The sequence below is a fragment of the Dama dama genome, chromosome 33 (assembly GCF_033118175.1).
Source record: "Dama dama isolate Ldn47 chromosome 33, ASM3311817v1, whole genome shotgun sequence".
Taxonomy (NCBI): Eukaryota; Metazoa; Chordata; class Mammalia; order Artiodactyla; family Cervidae; genus Dama; species Dama dama.
In genome coordinates, this window is record NC_083713.1 from 8517890 (window position 1) to 8531706 (window position 13817).

The window sequence follows — 13817 nt, forward strand, 5'->3', positions numbered from 1 at the left end:
CTCTTCTCTACATTCTCTCCGGCATTGGTTCTAGAGTTTTTGATCACAGGTATTGTGACTGATGTGAGCTAATATCTCATTTGCAGTTTTGACTTGCATTTCTCGAATAGTGATAGAATAGTGAATGATGTTGAGATTCTGCTGTGTTTGGTATTCCATCCTGTGACTTACTTATACAATACAGAAGAACACTTGAATAGATTCTGATTGACCCTTTGCACTATATAAAATGATACGCTTAGACAAATGCATATTGACAGGTATTCATCCTAAATGATCACTTCCAATTCCCACTCCATGATCTGCTAATCATCTATGTAGCTTTACCTTTCCGAGAATGTCACAATGGGGTCATACTGGGTGCAGCCTATTCAACTGGATTCTTTCACTTAGCCATATGCATCGAAGATTTATCCCTGTCTTCCAAGGGTTGATGTTTCATTCCTTTCCATTGTTGAGTGTTATTCCTTTGCATGTATACAGGAGGAAAATAAATTTCCTTCTTCCCTTCCAGGTTCTTGGTCGAGCCCTCCTTCATGATTGAACACATTTTATCAGGGGAAAAACAGAAGTTCAATTAACATGTATACCTTTTGCATAGAGAGGAGATGTCAAGGAAAACTGAGTCACTCCCTGAAATGACCTAAGACTTCACCTTAAATGGCTCTTCAGCCCCAAACAGAAAAAAGACCTTGAGGGGAAGGCGGAAGCCATTTATGGCAGGTTACCAGGCAAAGCACAGTAAATAAATAGATGACTGTCTGCAGATTGAAGTCCTGACTTCTTCACTGATAAGTGTTCCTTCCTTGAGATGTAATTATCCTTCTCCTAGGTTCAAAGAGGCACACCCTTACAAATGGCGATTTCCCTAATAAATGTAAATGTACCTCACAGAAGGGCAACCTCAGTCTTCCCTGGTGAGCCAGCTGCTAAGAATCTGCCTGCTAATGCGGTGGACACACGTTCTGTCCCTGATCCAGGAGTCTCCCACATGCCTCAGGGCAGCTGAGTTCATGCACACCTGCTGAGCCAGTGCCCTAGAGCCGGGAGCCACAGCTCCTAAAGGCGGGCACCCCAAGTCCTGAGCCTGCACCCCTGGAGCCCGTGCTCTGCACCCAGAGGAGAACCCACGTCCACAACTAGAGAACGCCCGCCCAGAGCAACGGAGACACAGCGTGGCCTAAAGACATGAGCAAATCTTAAAAAAAATAGGGGGCAACCTCGACTCAGTTTTTTTTTTTTTTTTTTCCAAATTAATCAAACTAAAATAAGTCAGACAGACCTAATTTGGGGTGGTGTGTTCTGGTCCCCTTGATATCTGTATACACCAATTGCTTGCACGTTCATCTACTGAAGGATATCCTGATGTCTTCACGTTTGTAGCCACTGTGAATACAACTGCCGCGCGAAGTTGCATCCTCATTTGTATTTGGACTTAGAATCTCAGAGCAACTGCCTAATTACTGAAAGCGCGGTGGCTGGATCCCAAGGTGAGACCTGTGGAGCTTTGGGGAAAACTGCGAGACTGTCTCTTGTGGGGGCTGCACAGGCATCCCACCAGCAACCAGGAATGGTTCCTGTGGTTCCTCACCCTCCAGCAATGGCTATTATCTTATCTTTGGAGTTTGGCAGTCCTAAGAGGTGTGGTGTGAGATATCACAATTTTAATGTGTACCTTCCTGATTGTACATGATGGTGAGACTATGTGCTATTTATTTTTAACAAGTAAGGAAATTCTGATATGGGTGGCAAAGTAAGTAAAGTTTGAAGTCATATGCCAAGTGAAACAAGCTAAAGAGAAATGGGCAAATAATCTATGGTTCCACTGTGAGATGCCCAGATAAGCCCACTGCAAACACAAAGCAAAAAAAGGCTGCCAGGGGATAGGGGGAGTTGGAGCTGTTGGACTTGGACAAGGGCCAGTGACTGTGTATGATGATGGTGCTGGTCAGTCAGCCAGCCAGTTCAGTCGCTCAGTCATGTCCGACTCTTTGCGACCCCATGAATCGCAACACGCCAGGCCTACCTGTGCATCAACAACTCCTGGAGTTTACCCAAACTCATGTCCATTGAGTCGGTGATGCCATCTAAGCATCTCATCCTCTGTCGTCCCCTTCTCCTCGAGCCTTCAATCTTTCTCAAAATCAGGGTCTTTTCAAATGAGTCAGCTCTTCGCATCAGGTGGCCAAAGTATTGGAGTTTCAGCTTCAGCATCAGTCCTTCCAATGAACACCCAGGACTGATTTCCTTTAGGATGGACTGCTTGGATCTCCTTGCAGTCCAAGGGACTCTCAAGAGTCTTCTCCAACACCACAGTTCAAAAGCATCAGTTTTCTGTGCTCAGCATGAGACACAGGACACAGCCAGAAGCAGCACCTCCTCACACAGATTTCCAGTCAGTGCCTGTCAACTTTCTACAGCCCCGGTTTCACTCCTTTGGGTCTGAGAGCTCAAGGCCTCATGAAATTGAGGTGTTCTCCTTCTCAGACAAAGGAACCTAGCACACAGCCCCCTGCCTCACTCTGCCAGCCAAGGCTAGCAGCTCCTCTTACTGAAGAGCCACGTGTCACATGTGTCCTATAGAAGTCCTCAGATTAACACCAACAATGCCAACGAGAAGATCTAGGGTGGGGGAGGGCTGAGCTTAATGAAATTATCACCAGAGGCGCCAGACCGCCAGCTGCTAAGGTGTGTGGCATCAACTTCCCACTGGCCTGACATCTTGGAGGTCATGTCCTCAAACTGGTGACAAGACACCTAGGAGGGACACTCTGGCAACATGATCAGCAGGTAGTGAGACCTGCAGGGAAAAGTGGAAGTGGACAGAAGGTGGATCCTGCAGCAAGAGCAGATTCTCCGAGTTGCTGTGCTTGGCATGTGCTATGCTTAGTTGCTCAGTCCTGTCCTACTCTGAGAACTCAGTACCTTTACAGATAAGCAAAAGTGAAGACATTCAGCACCACCAAAGTAGCTTTACAACAAATACGAAAGGACGTTCTCTAGGCAGGAAATAGAAGGGAGTGAATAGACATGAAAAAAAAACACAAACCCCAGAATAATAAAGTAAATAATAATAGTATCATGCATATCAATAATCACCTGAAATATTAAAGGATTAAATGGTCCAACTGAAACACAGACTGGCTCAATGGAAACAAAAACAGGCCACATAAAAATGCTGTCAATAATACATCCACCTCAGACCTAGGGACACACACAGACTAATACTGAGGGCCTGGAAAATGGTTTTCCATGCAAATGGAAATTTAAAGAAAGCTGGAGTAGCAATTCTCATATCAGATAAAATAGACATTTCAAGAAAGACTATTACAAGAGACAAGGAAGGACACTACACAACGATAAAGAGATCAATCCAGGAAGAAGATATTGCAATAATAATACACACGCATCCAACACAGGAGCCCCTAAATATATAAGACATACAGAAACAAACATCAAACAGGAAATTGACAGTAAGAAAATAATACTAGGGGATATTAACACCTCACTTAGACCAATGGACAGATCATCCACAAAGAATATTAATACAGAAACATACGCCTTAAATCACACTTCAGACTGCTGCTGCTAAGTCACTTCAGTCGTGTCCGACTCTGTGCGATCCCATAGACGGCAGCCCACTAGGCACCCCTGTCCCTGGGATTCTCCAGGCAAGAGTACTGGAGTGGGGTGCCATTGCCTTCTCCACACATTAGACCAGATGGACCTTATTGATATCTTTAGCATATTCCATCACCAAACAGCAGAATGCATTTTTTTCCCTCTTAAATGCACATGAACATTCTCTGGAACGGATCACATCTTGGGTCACAAATCAAGCCTTGGCACAGTTAAGAAACTGAAATCATAGCAAGGATCTTTTCTGATCACACTGATACAGGATTAGGGATCATTGATAAGAAACATTTGTAAAAAACACAAACACATGGAGAACTCAAACAGGTCACTGAAGAAATCAAAGAGGAAATTTAAAAATCCCGAAAAACAAATGGCAATGAATAAATGACAACCCAAAACCGATGTGATGCAATAAAAGCAATGCTAAGAGGGAAGTTTATAGCAAGACAAGAAGCCTACCTCAAGAAATGAAAAGAACATCAAATGACCTAATCTAACACCTAAAGAACCTAGAAAAAGAAGGAAAAGGGCCACAAAACCTCCAAAGTTAGCAGAAGGAAAGAATTCATAAAGATCAGAGCAGAAATTAATGGAAATGAAGGAAACACTAGCAAAGATCAATAAAACAATAAGATACGTCTTGGAGAACATAAACAAAATTGACAAATCATGAGCCAGACTCATCAAGAAAAATAGGGCAAAGACTCAAATCAACTCGAAATGAAAAAGGAGACGTTACAACAGACAACACAGAAAGAGAACCGATCATGAGAGACAATCAGAAACAACTGCATGACAATAAAATGGATAACCTGGAACAAATGGACAAATTCTTAGAAAAGTACAATCTTCTAAGACTGAACCAGGAAGAAACAGAAAATATGAATCAATCAAGCACTAACACCAATCACAAGCTGTTAGAGCTGGTGAACACATCAATCACAAGCACTACTAACTGTGATCAAAAGTCTCCAACAAACAAATGGCCAGGACTTCACAGGTGAATGCTCTCAAATGGTAGAGATGTGATAATACCTATGCTGGTCAAACTCTTCCAGAAAAATGTGGAGGGAGGAGCATTCCCAACTCATTCTGTGAGGCCACCATCACCATGAACCAAAATGAAGCAGAAATGCCACGCAGAAAAGAAAATTACAGGCTAACATCACTGAAGAACATCAACACAAAAATCCCAAGGAAAACGCTAGCAAAAACAAAACTAAACAAAAACACAGTAAAAGGGTCATACATCAAGTTCAAGGGGGGTTTATCCTCAGGATGCAAAGATTCTTCACTATGTGCAAATCAATCAATGTGATACACTATATAAACAAACTGAAAGATAAAAACCATAAGATAATCTCAATCGATGCAGAGAAAGGTTTTGACAAAATTAAACAGTAGTTTCTGATTTAAAGAACGCCCCATAACTGGGCATGGAAGAGACCTACCTCAACATGAGACAGGTCATATAGGAAAATCTCTCAGCAAACATTAGTTTCAGTGGTGTCACCATGCAAGCTTTTCCTTTGAGATCAGGATCAAGACTACGGTGCCCATTCTCATTCCTATTATTCAATACAGTTTTGTAAGTCATAGACACAGCAATCAGAGAAGAAAACAAAAAAGAATGCATACTGGAAAAGAAGAAGTCCATCTCTCATTGATTGCAGAGGACCTGTTTCTATTCACAGAAGACCCTAAAGATAGAACCAGAAAATTACTAGAGCTAATCAGTGAATCTAGTAAAGCACAGGATACAAAAGTAACACACAGAAATCCTTTGCATACTTATCACACAACAAGAAAAATCAGCAAGCGAAATTAAGGACACAGTGCCATTCCCCACTGAAACAAGAAAAATAGCGTAGCTAGGAATGCTGCTGCTGCTAAGTCGCATCAGTCGTGTCCGACTCTGTGCGACCCCATAGGCGGGTGCCCACCAGGATCCCCCGTCCCTGGGATTCTCCAGGCAAGAACACTGGAGTGGGTTGCCATGTCCTTCTCCAAGGCATGAAAGTGAAACGTGAAAGTGAAGTCACTCAGTCATGTCTGACTCTTCGGGACCCCATGGTCTGTAGCCTACCAGGCTCCTCCATCCTTGGGATTTTCCAGGCAAGACTGCTGGAGTGGGTTGCCAGTTTCTTCTCCAATAGCTAGGAATAAACCTACCTAAACAGACGAAACGTGTATGCAGAAAGACAGGCTGTATGATGAAAGATACAAAGATGAAACAAACAGATAGAAAGATATGCCATGTTCTTGACTTGAAGGAAATCAATGTTGTGAAAATGACTCTACTACCCAAGGCAATCTGCAGATTCAATTCACCCCTATCAAACAACCAAAGACATTTTTTAAAGAACTAGGACTAATAATTTTACAATGTATATGGCAGAGGAAAAGACCCAGAAGGGCCAAAGCAACCTTGGAAAGAAATGTAGAACTGGAGGAATCAACCTTTCTGACTTCAGACTATACGACCAAGCTAGAGTCATCAAGACACTATGGTACAGGCACAAAAATAGCAACAAAGAGCAATGGACCAAGATACAAAGTGGAGGGGTAAACCCACACTCCTACAGGCACCTTCCCTTTGACAAGGGAGGCAAGAATGCACAATGAGAAAGGACAGAAAAGAGCGCCTCTTCATGAAGTGGTGCTGGGAAACTGGACAACTACATGGAAAAGAATGAAATTAGTACACTGCTTCACACTATACACAAAAATGAATTCACAATGGATTGAAGACCAACAGTACGGCCAGGAACTATAAAATTGTTAGAGGAAAAAATAGGCAGAACACTCGTTGACATTTATCACAGCAAGATCCTCTTTGATCCACTTCTGAGAATGACTGAGATAAAAAACCAAAATTTTAAAAATGGCATCTAGAGAAACTTCAAATTATTTAAGCAGCAAAGAAAACTATAAACAAGATGAAAAGACAACCCTCAGAACAGGAGAAAATAATTGTAAAACAAGGAATTGGCAAAGGATTATCTACAAAGTACACAAGTAGATCATCGAGCCTAATATCAGAAAAAAAGCAACCAATTGAAAAGTTGAGCAGAAGACATGAACAAATTTCTCCAAAGAAGACATTAAGAAGGCCACCAAACATATGAAAAGATGCTCCACATCGCTCATTATTACGGAAATGCTAATCAAAACGACATGAGGTATCACCTCACACCAGTCAGAATGGCCATCATCAACAATTCTACAAATAATAAATGCTGGACAGGACATGGAAGAAAGGGAACCCTCTTGCACTGTTGGCAGACATGGAAATGGATGCAGCCACTATGGAGAAGGAGTGTAGGTTTCTTAAAAACGTAGGAAGAAAACTACCATAGCATGCAACAATCCTCTACTGGCCATATACCCCAGAAAACCATACCTCTAAAAAGTCATATGTACCCCAATGTCCATTGCAGCACTATTTAAAATAGCCAGGGCATGGAAGCAACCTAATGTCTATCAAGAGAACAATGGATAAAGACGTTGTGGAACATATACACAATGGAATATTACTCAGCCAGGAAAAGGAACAGCTATGAGTCAGTTTAACTGAGGTGGATGAACCTAGAAACTGTGATACAGAGGGAAGTAAGTCAGAAAGAGAAAAACAAACATACTATATTAATGCATACACATGGAATCTTGTAAAATGGTACTGGTGAATATTTGAAGGGCAGAAGTAAATACACAGATGTAGAGGAAGGACTTGTGAACTCAGCTGGAGAAGGAGAAGGTGGAACGAATTGAGAGACTAGCATTGAAACATCACCACTACCATATGTAAAATAGCTAGCTAGTGGGAAGTTCCTGTATAACATACGGAGCCCAGGATGGTGGCCTGTGATGACCTAGAGAGTGGGATGGCGGGAAGTGGGAGGCAAGCTCACCAAAGAGTGGACAATGTATGGCCTATTCGTGTTGGTGCATGAGGAAAACCAACCACACATTGTAAAGCAGTTATCAATCAACTAAAAAGAAATAAATACAATCTGAAAACTATCATTCAATACATCTGTACAGTCATCTAAAGCTATATGGGATCATCTTCTATCCCTAGCTATTTTTCCACTACAAGTGCTTATAAATGTCATTACAGGTTTTGAAAATATGATTTTACTAGCTACACAGTATTGCTTAATATCTCATACAGAAATAATAAAACTTCACTCTCAACATAGAAACATAATACCAAAAAGGGTTCCATTTTAAACCAAGGCTTGCATTTTCACACAGTTTCATGAGAATTCCTCTGAAGATCTAAAATTCTTACGAAAAATAAATCATGTGGAGTCCTTCTTGCTTTCATCTGTTCTGCCTTATTGTCATTTACTTCTAAGGACTCTTGGATTTTGACATTTTTGCCTTAGACTGTAACTTTTGCCTGAGAGAAAATCTTAAATTTAGATATTAAGAATGTCAAGAAGCACTCTTGTAAGTGTGAGTCACTCAGTCATGTCCAGTTATTCGTGACCCATGGACTGTAGCCCACCAGATCCTCTGTCCACAGAATTTTCTAGGCAAGAATATTGGAGTGGGTAGCCATTCCTTTCTTGAGGGGCTCTTCCTGACCCAGGGGTCAAACCCAGGTCTCCCACATTGCACACAGATTCGTTACCAAACAAACCACCAGAGAACCCTGACCCTGGTGTACACGGATGTAAAAATCCTCAAAAGAATATTAGCAAACCAGATTGAAGATACATTAAAAGAATCATACACGATGATCAAATGGAATTGATTCTGTGCCTGCATGCATGATTTATTATCTGCACATCAATCCCTGTGATACACAATATGAGCAAAACTAAGAATGATATCATGTGATCTTCTCAACGATTGCAGAAAAAGCTTTCAACAAAGTGTAACATCAATTTGGCTACAATCTCTCAATATAGTGGCTATACATGGAACATCCTAAAGGGTATATAAGACAATCCCACAGCTAACATCCAACTCAGTGGTAAAGAGGTGAAAGATCTTCCTAAAAGATCAGGAATAGTACAAGGATGCCCACTCTCATCACTCTTGTTCAACACAGAGGGGGAAGTGTCCTACCCAGCATAACTAGGCAAGAAAGGGAAATAAAAAGCATCCCTATAGGAACAGATGAAGTTACACTGCCACTATTAGATTACGACAGGATTTATATGACACCCTAAAAACTCCACCAAGTAACAAGCTTTAAAACTAATAAATTCAGCAATAGAGCAGGATATGAAACATCAGAGAGAGAACAGAACAGTCCCATATACAAATGCATCAAAAAAAAAAACAAAACCTGAAATAAATTGAATCGAGGAGCAGAAACACCTGTACAGTCATGGGCTCCAAGACAAAGTGTCTGGGTTCAAATCCTACCTTACTCACTGACCTGCAGAGTGACTCAGGGCAAATCACACTGAGGCTCAACATATTCAACTGAAAAATGGACACAAATCCAGTATCTCTTCCCAGGGCTGTGAAACTCCAAGGAAATACTTACTTAGGCCCGGGGGTTGGAGTGTCTCCGGGAGCCTCTCCTTGTATGAAATTCGTCTAGAAATGGGCTCTCCTGATCCTGTGGGTGAGGGTCAAGTGTAGAGCCTGGGAGACAAATGGGACTGGACAAGGACGAGGACAAAAAAAAAAACAAACAAAAAAACTAGTTCTGTGTCAGGGAGGGAAGCCACCTCCTTTCCAGATCTCATAGCAGGGCCTGCACCGAGGGCCCGGGGGATGCACAATCAGATGTGAACTCCAAACCCCCCACAGCAGGCATGGAGCCTTCCTGGCAAGAACCGTCTCTCTGGTCCAGGCTCCATTGCGATGTGGTGCTGCTCCCTGAGTGCTCCATGTCCCCACCAGGCAAAGAGGAGCTCTTGGGGGTTGGGGGTCTATTAAACCACAGGTGCCTGAGAGTCAGAATGACACAGGACTAACAACATTGAAATTAGCTATATTAAAAAAAAAATGACAGAAGCACAGACGAGGCAGGGGATGAGAAGCAGAAGGATTGACTACCTCTCAAGTCTTTAGCAGAAATATCTCCACACCAGCTCAGCAGAGACCACAGGAGGAAAATATAATGGCAAAGCAGGCTATGGGTATATCTCTACACTGTTGGACCCAGGGACCCACGTCCCAATCCACCAACATCACTTTGTGTATCCAGAGATGAAGAGGAAGAAACACAGAGCTTGCCTGAGGAAGTCTCAGCCAGACTTAATAGTGGGCTTGCTGAGCATGGTCACATGGTCACTATGGACTCAGCCCGTCCTCCGTGCTCACATCCTCTGTCCTCACAGAAACATACATGGTTCACTACAGAGAACCCTCTGAGGGTACTTGTGTACACTAGAAACTGGCAAAGGTGAAATGCGAAGCGAAGACACACACATGGAAACGTGCCTCTGGGGTGCTGTACAAATTACCAAAGAACTGACGTTTTTGATACTTGGCATTTTTAAAACAGCTTCTTAATGTGTAAACGCAGAAAGGACACTTCCAGGAGAAAGGACAAGGGAATCGTCCCATTGGGACAACTTGGTATCCATGTGGGAAGGTACCTCGAAAAACACCACCAAACCAATTAGACACCTACTAACAACCAACAATTGAAGAAAAAACTTCACAAAATTCTGAACCATTTTTCATGAGGGAATATCTTTTCTTAAAATGAGGTGATGTTGATTGACAATAAACTGCCTGTTTCAGGTGTAGAGCAAAGTGATTCAGTGATTCACCTCTCAGGTGCTCCCTTGGACAAAACTCATTCCCTTTGGGAGGCCCCGGGGCCTTGCCCTCTCCTCAGAACAGCTAAGAATCCTGAACAGGCAAAGCAGCATGTGGTGGTGCGCGTGGGGGCTTTTAAACTGAATACGTTATTCTAAGATGGTACAAGAAAGAAGCCCAGAGGTTAAGAGAGGGAAGATCTCCAAACCTACCTTTGAACAGGACGTCTTGCTCCCCTGAAAGTGGGTGCGTGAAACAGCGCTTCGGAAGGGAAGAGATGCGTCATGACTATTCCGTCTGCGGTGTGTAGAGAGGACTGGCAGGCACTCCCAGGACTCTCAGGCTCCCAGAACACTGAGCACACGCACACAGTGACGGGACTCTTAGCCCCGCTCTGGGGGCATCGCACTGTCTCCACCCCTGACACAGGGTGAGCGGCTCAGGCGTGTCCTGGAGGGGATGGTCACATGACCTGGACCTGGCCAATCTGTGTGCTCCATCCTCCCTGGCCACCGTGATTGGCTCGGGACTGGGGCGGTGACCAATCAGGGCCCAGGGCCGGGCCTCACGCTGGCCTCAAGGGAGGAGGAGCGCTGGTTCTGCCGGAAGGGGTGGGGCCGCGTGAGGTCAGGCTACAGCAGTGGGAGGGGCGTGAGGTCAGCCTGGGGCGGTTGGTGGCCTTCCCGCGCCCGCCCGTCGGGGCAGAGCCGCCGGCCTGAGACGGAGGGCGCTGCTGAGCCCAGGGGTTGAGAGTCCTGGTTCCTGCTGTGGTCCCGGAGCTCCACCTGAGACCGGAGGGAAGCCGTCTGCCCGTGAGTCCTCTCCTGCTTGTCTGTCAGCTTGTTTGAACCACGCTGGGTTTTCTGTCCAGCTGGCTGAGCGGAGACCTGTGGAAATGCACCTGTGTGGGTTTTGGCCGGCCTCAGGGAAGAAATGCCGGATGACACTGGGAGACTCCAGTTTAACCTGGATTCAGGTCATATCCCTTGAAAGTGAAGTGGAAGTCCCTCAGCCGTGTCCAAGTCTTGGCGACCCCATGGGCTATACAGTCCATGGAATTCTCCAGGCCAGAATACTGGAGTGGGTAGCCTTTCCCTTCTCCAGGGGATCGTCCCAGTCTCGGGATTGAACCGAATTCTCCCGCATTGCAGGCAGGTTCTTTCCCAGCTGAGCTACAAGAGAAGTCCAAGAGTACTGGAGTGGGTAGCCTGTCCCTGTGTAGCGGATCAGCATTCCTGACCCAGGAAGCAAACCGGGGTCTCCTGCATGGCAGGAGGATTCTTTACCAGCTGAGCTGTCGGGGAAGCCCAATATCTCTTAAGGCCAGCTACTAATTGTAGAATTACCCTAATTAGTCTTCACGGGATTAAGGTAGCAACCTGCTAAGGTAGCAATGGATGTCCTTTTTCTAGAGGAGAAAACTGGGGCTCAAAGAAGGGGGTAACACAGCTACAGCAAGGAAGTGTGTACCTACACAAAACCCCCAGATCCTGTTGTTAGAACTCAGGGAAGCCATATGGTGTGGCTTGTCCATGTGACAGGGGCTAAGGCAGCCAGCCCACACTGGATACAGTGGGGACCTGACTTGGTAACTGCCTTCTGGCAGCTCTGAGACTCACAAAAGCAATTTGCACTGAAGAGAAGAAGGACACCTCCCTCACCCACCCCACCACACCCTCTGGGTACTCCCACACCCTGCCCCCTTTCTCTTGCTTTGTGAGGGACTAAGAGTCACGCTCAGGTGACCACATTGGCTGTCCACTGTTCACGAGCTTCCAACTGGAGCTGCTACAGGAGAGGCCAAGAGCCTTTGCCCCTGAGTACCTCTCTTTCCTTTGCACCGTGGGGGCCCTCCTCCACACCTGTACACCAGAGGCCTTTTCTGAGACATGCAGGGACCCTCCTTCAGTTTGCATCAGGTTGCATCCATCGCTGTCCTTTCAGTGCCTCCCTTGAAACTCAGCTCATGAGCTCCTTTGTCTGCATCGCGGCCCACCTGGCTGCCATGGAAGGGACAGAGCTGACAATGAATCCAAAGCTCAGATCTGACAGACAGGAATCTGTGTATAAAGGACCTGATTATTCACGCTGTAGAAGCTGTAGGAGGCTCCAGGGATCCGTAACCAGGGCTTGGGCCAAAGTGGCTCCACGGCGGTTTTAATGCCTGGGGAGGGTTCTGTCTATAGTGGGGGTGGGGTGAGTCTCCTGAGGTTCTGAAGGCCCACTGCGTGCAGGTTCATGGTGCACAGAGAAGAGAAGGCAGAGTCCTTGCCTGGCGGTGGTCATGGATGAGCCAGACAGGCAGGCAGGGCACGATAGCACCTGAGCTGCCTTCGTGAGTGAATGGTGTGGGGGCGGAGGAAGAGAACCAGGTCTGCCCCCTTATGTGGTGCCTGGGGCAGGTTGTCACCAGACTAAACACTTACTATGGTGATGGCCATCACTGCTGTCTACCTGGGGTTGACATTGGTGTGTGCCTACATCTGAGCGGTCAGGCCGTCTCGAAACTACACTGGCCATGGGCAATGCCTGTCCTTGGAACTTGACATGTTTCGTCTCTTCCTTACTGAACGTTGATTTCCAAGAGGGTTTTTGGGCCACAAGGATGTTGGTTTTTCTCTAGCTTTGTCTCGTGAGGAATGCTTTTCTGGTCGTTGGTGTGGTTTGCTTTCCCAGCTCTCTTTCTTGGCTTATTTTGTGAAGTTGTTTCTGCCAGAGGAAGAGCTCAGAATTTGCCTTCTGGCTGAGATGTGACACTTCACTTGAACCCAGCAGAGGGAGGAGTGGTGGGTCTGGAAGAAACGGGTTCATAACTTCGTGTATAGGACGCGTGGAGGCTGAGCCTGGCTGACTGGCTGTGACCACAGGTGACCCTCTTGCCCCCCACCTCCCCCAGGAAGCGTAGGCCCAGAGGAACTCAGCTTAAAAATAGCTTGCCCAGCCACCCACAAGAGGGGCCCTGCTTGTCAAATTAGGATCTGACACCTTGATCCAGAAGTCAGTATCACACACGAGTGTCCAGGAGCGGTGTCATGCCAGAGACCCCTGGGGCAGCAGACAGGATGGAAATGGTGGGGAAAGGTCCCGGAGGCAGGCGGCCCAGGCCTGCTTTCTGCAGGAGCGCCTCATCTGTCCACCCCCCACTCTTCTGTCCCTCCAATGGCATTGGGGTCAGCGGCCAGGGTTCCCAGGAAACAGACAAGAGCAGCTTGTGGGCCAACATGTTTCCTTGTAACTGAAACCCATCAGCATTTTTCAAGTCCAACCTCAAAGCCAGAGCATAATTTATGCCCACTGGTCATTGCCAAGAAGGCCACACTGAAAATCCCGTCTGAGTACTGGGGTTGACCGAGGCCCACACTGCCCTGATGTTGAACTTGACTCCGGCTTTGGCAGAATTATGAAGGCCGCAGACACGTGAACCCTACAAGGTCAGTTTGCTT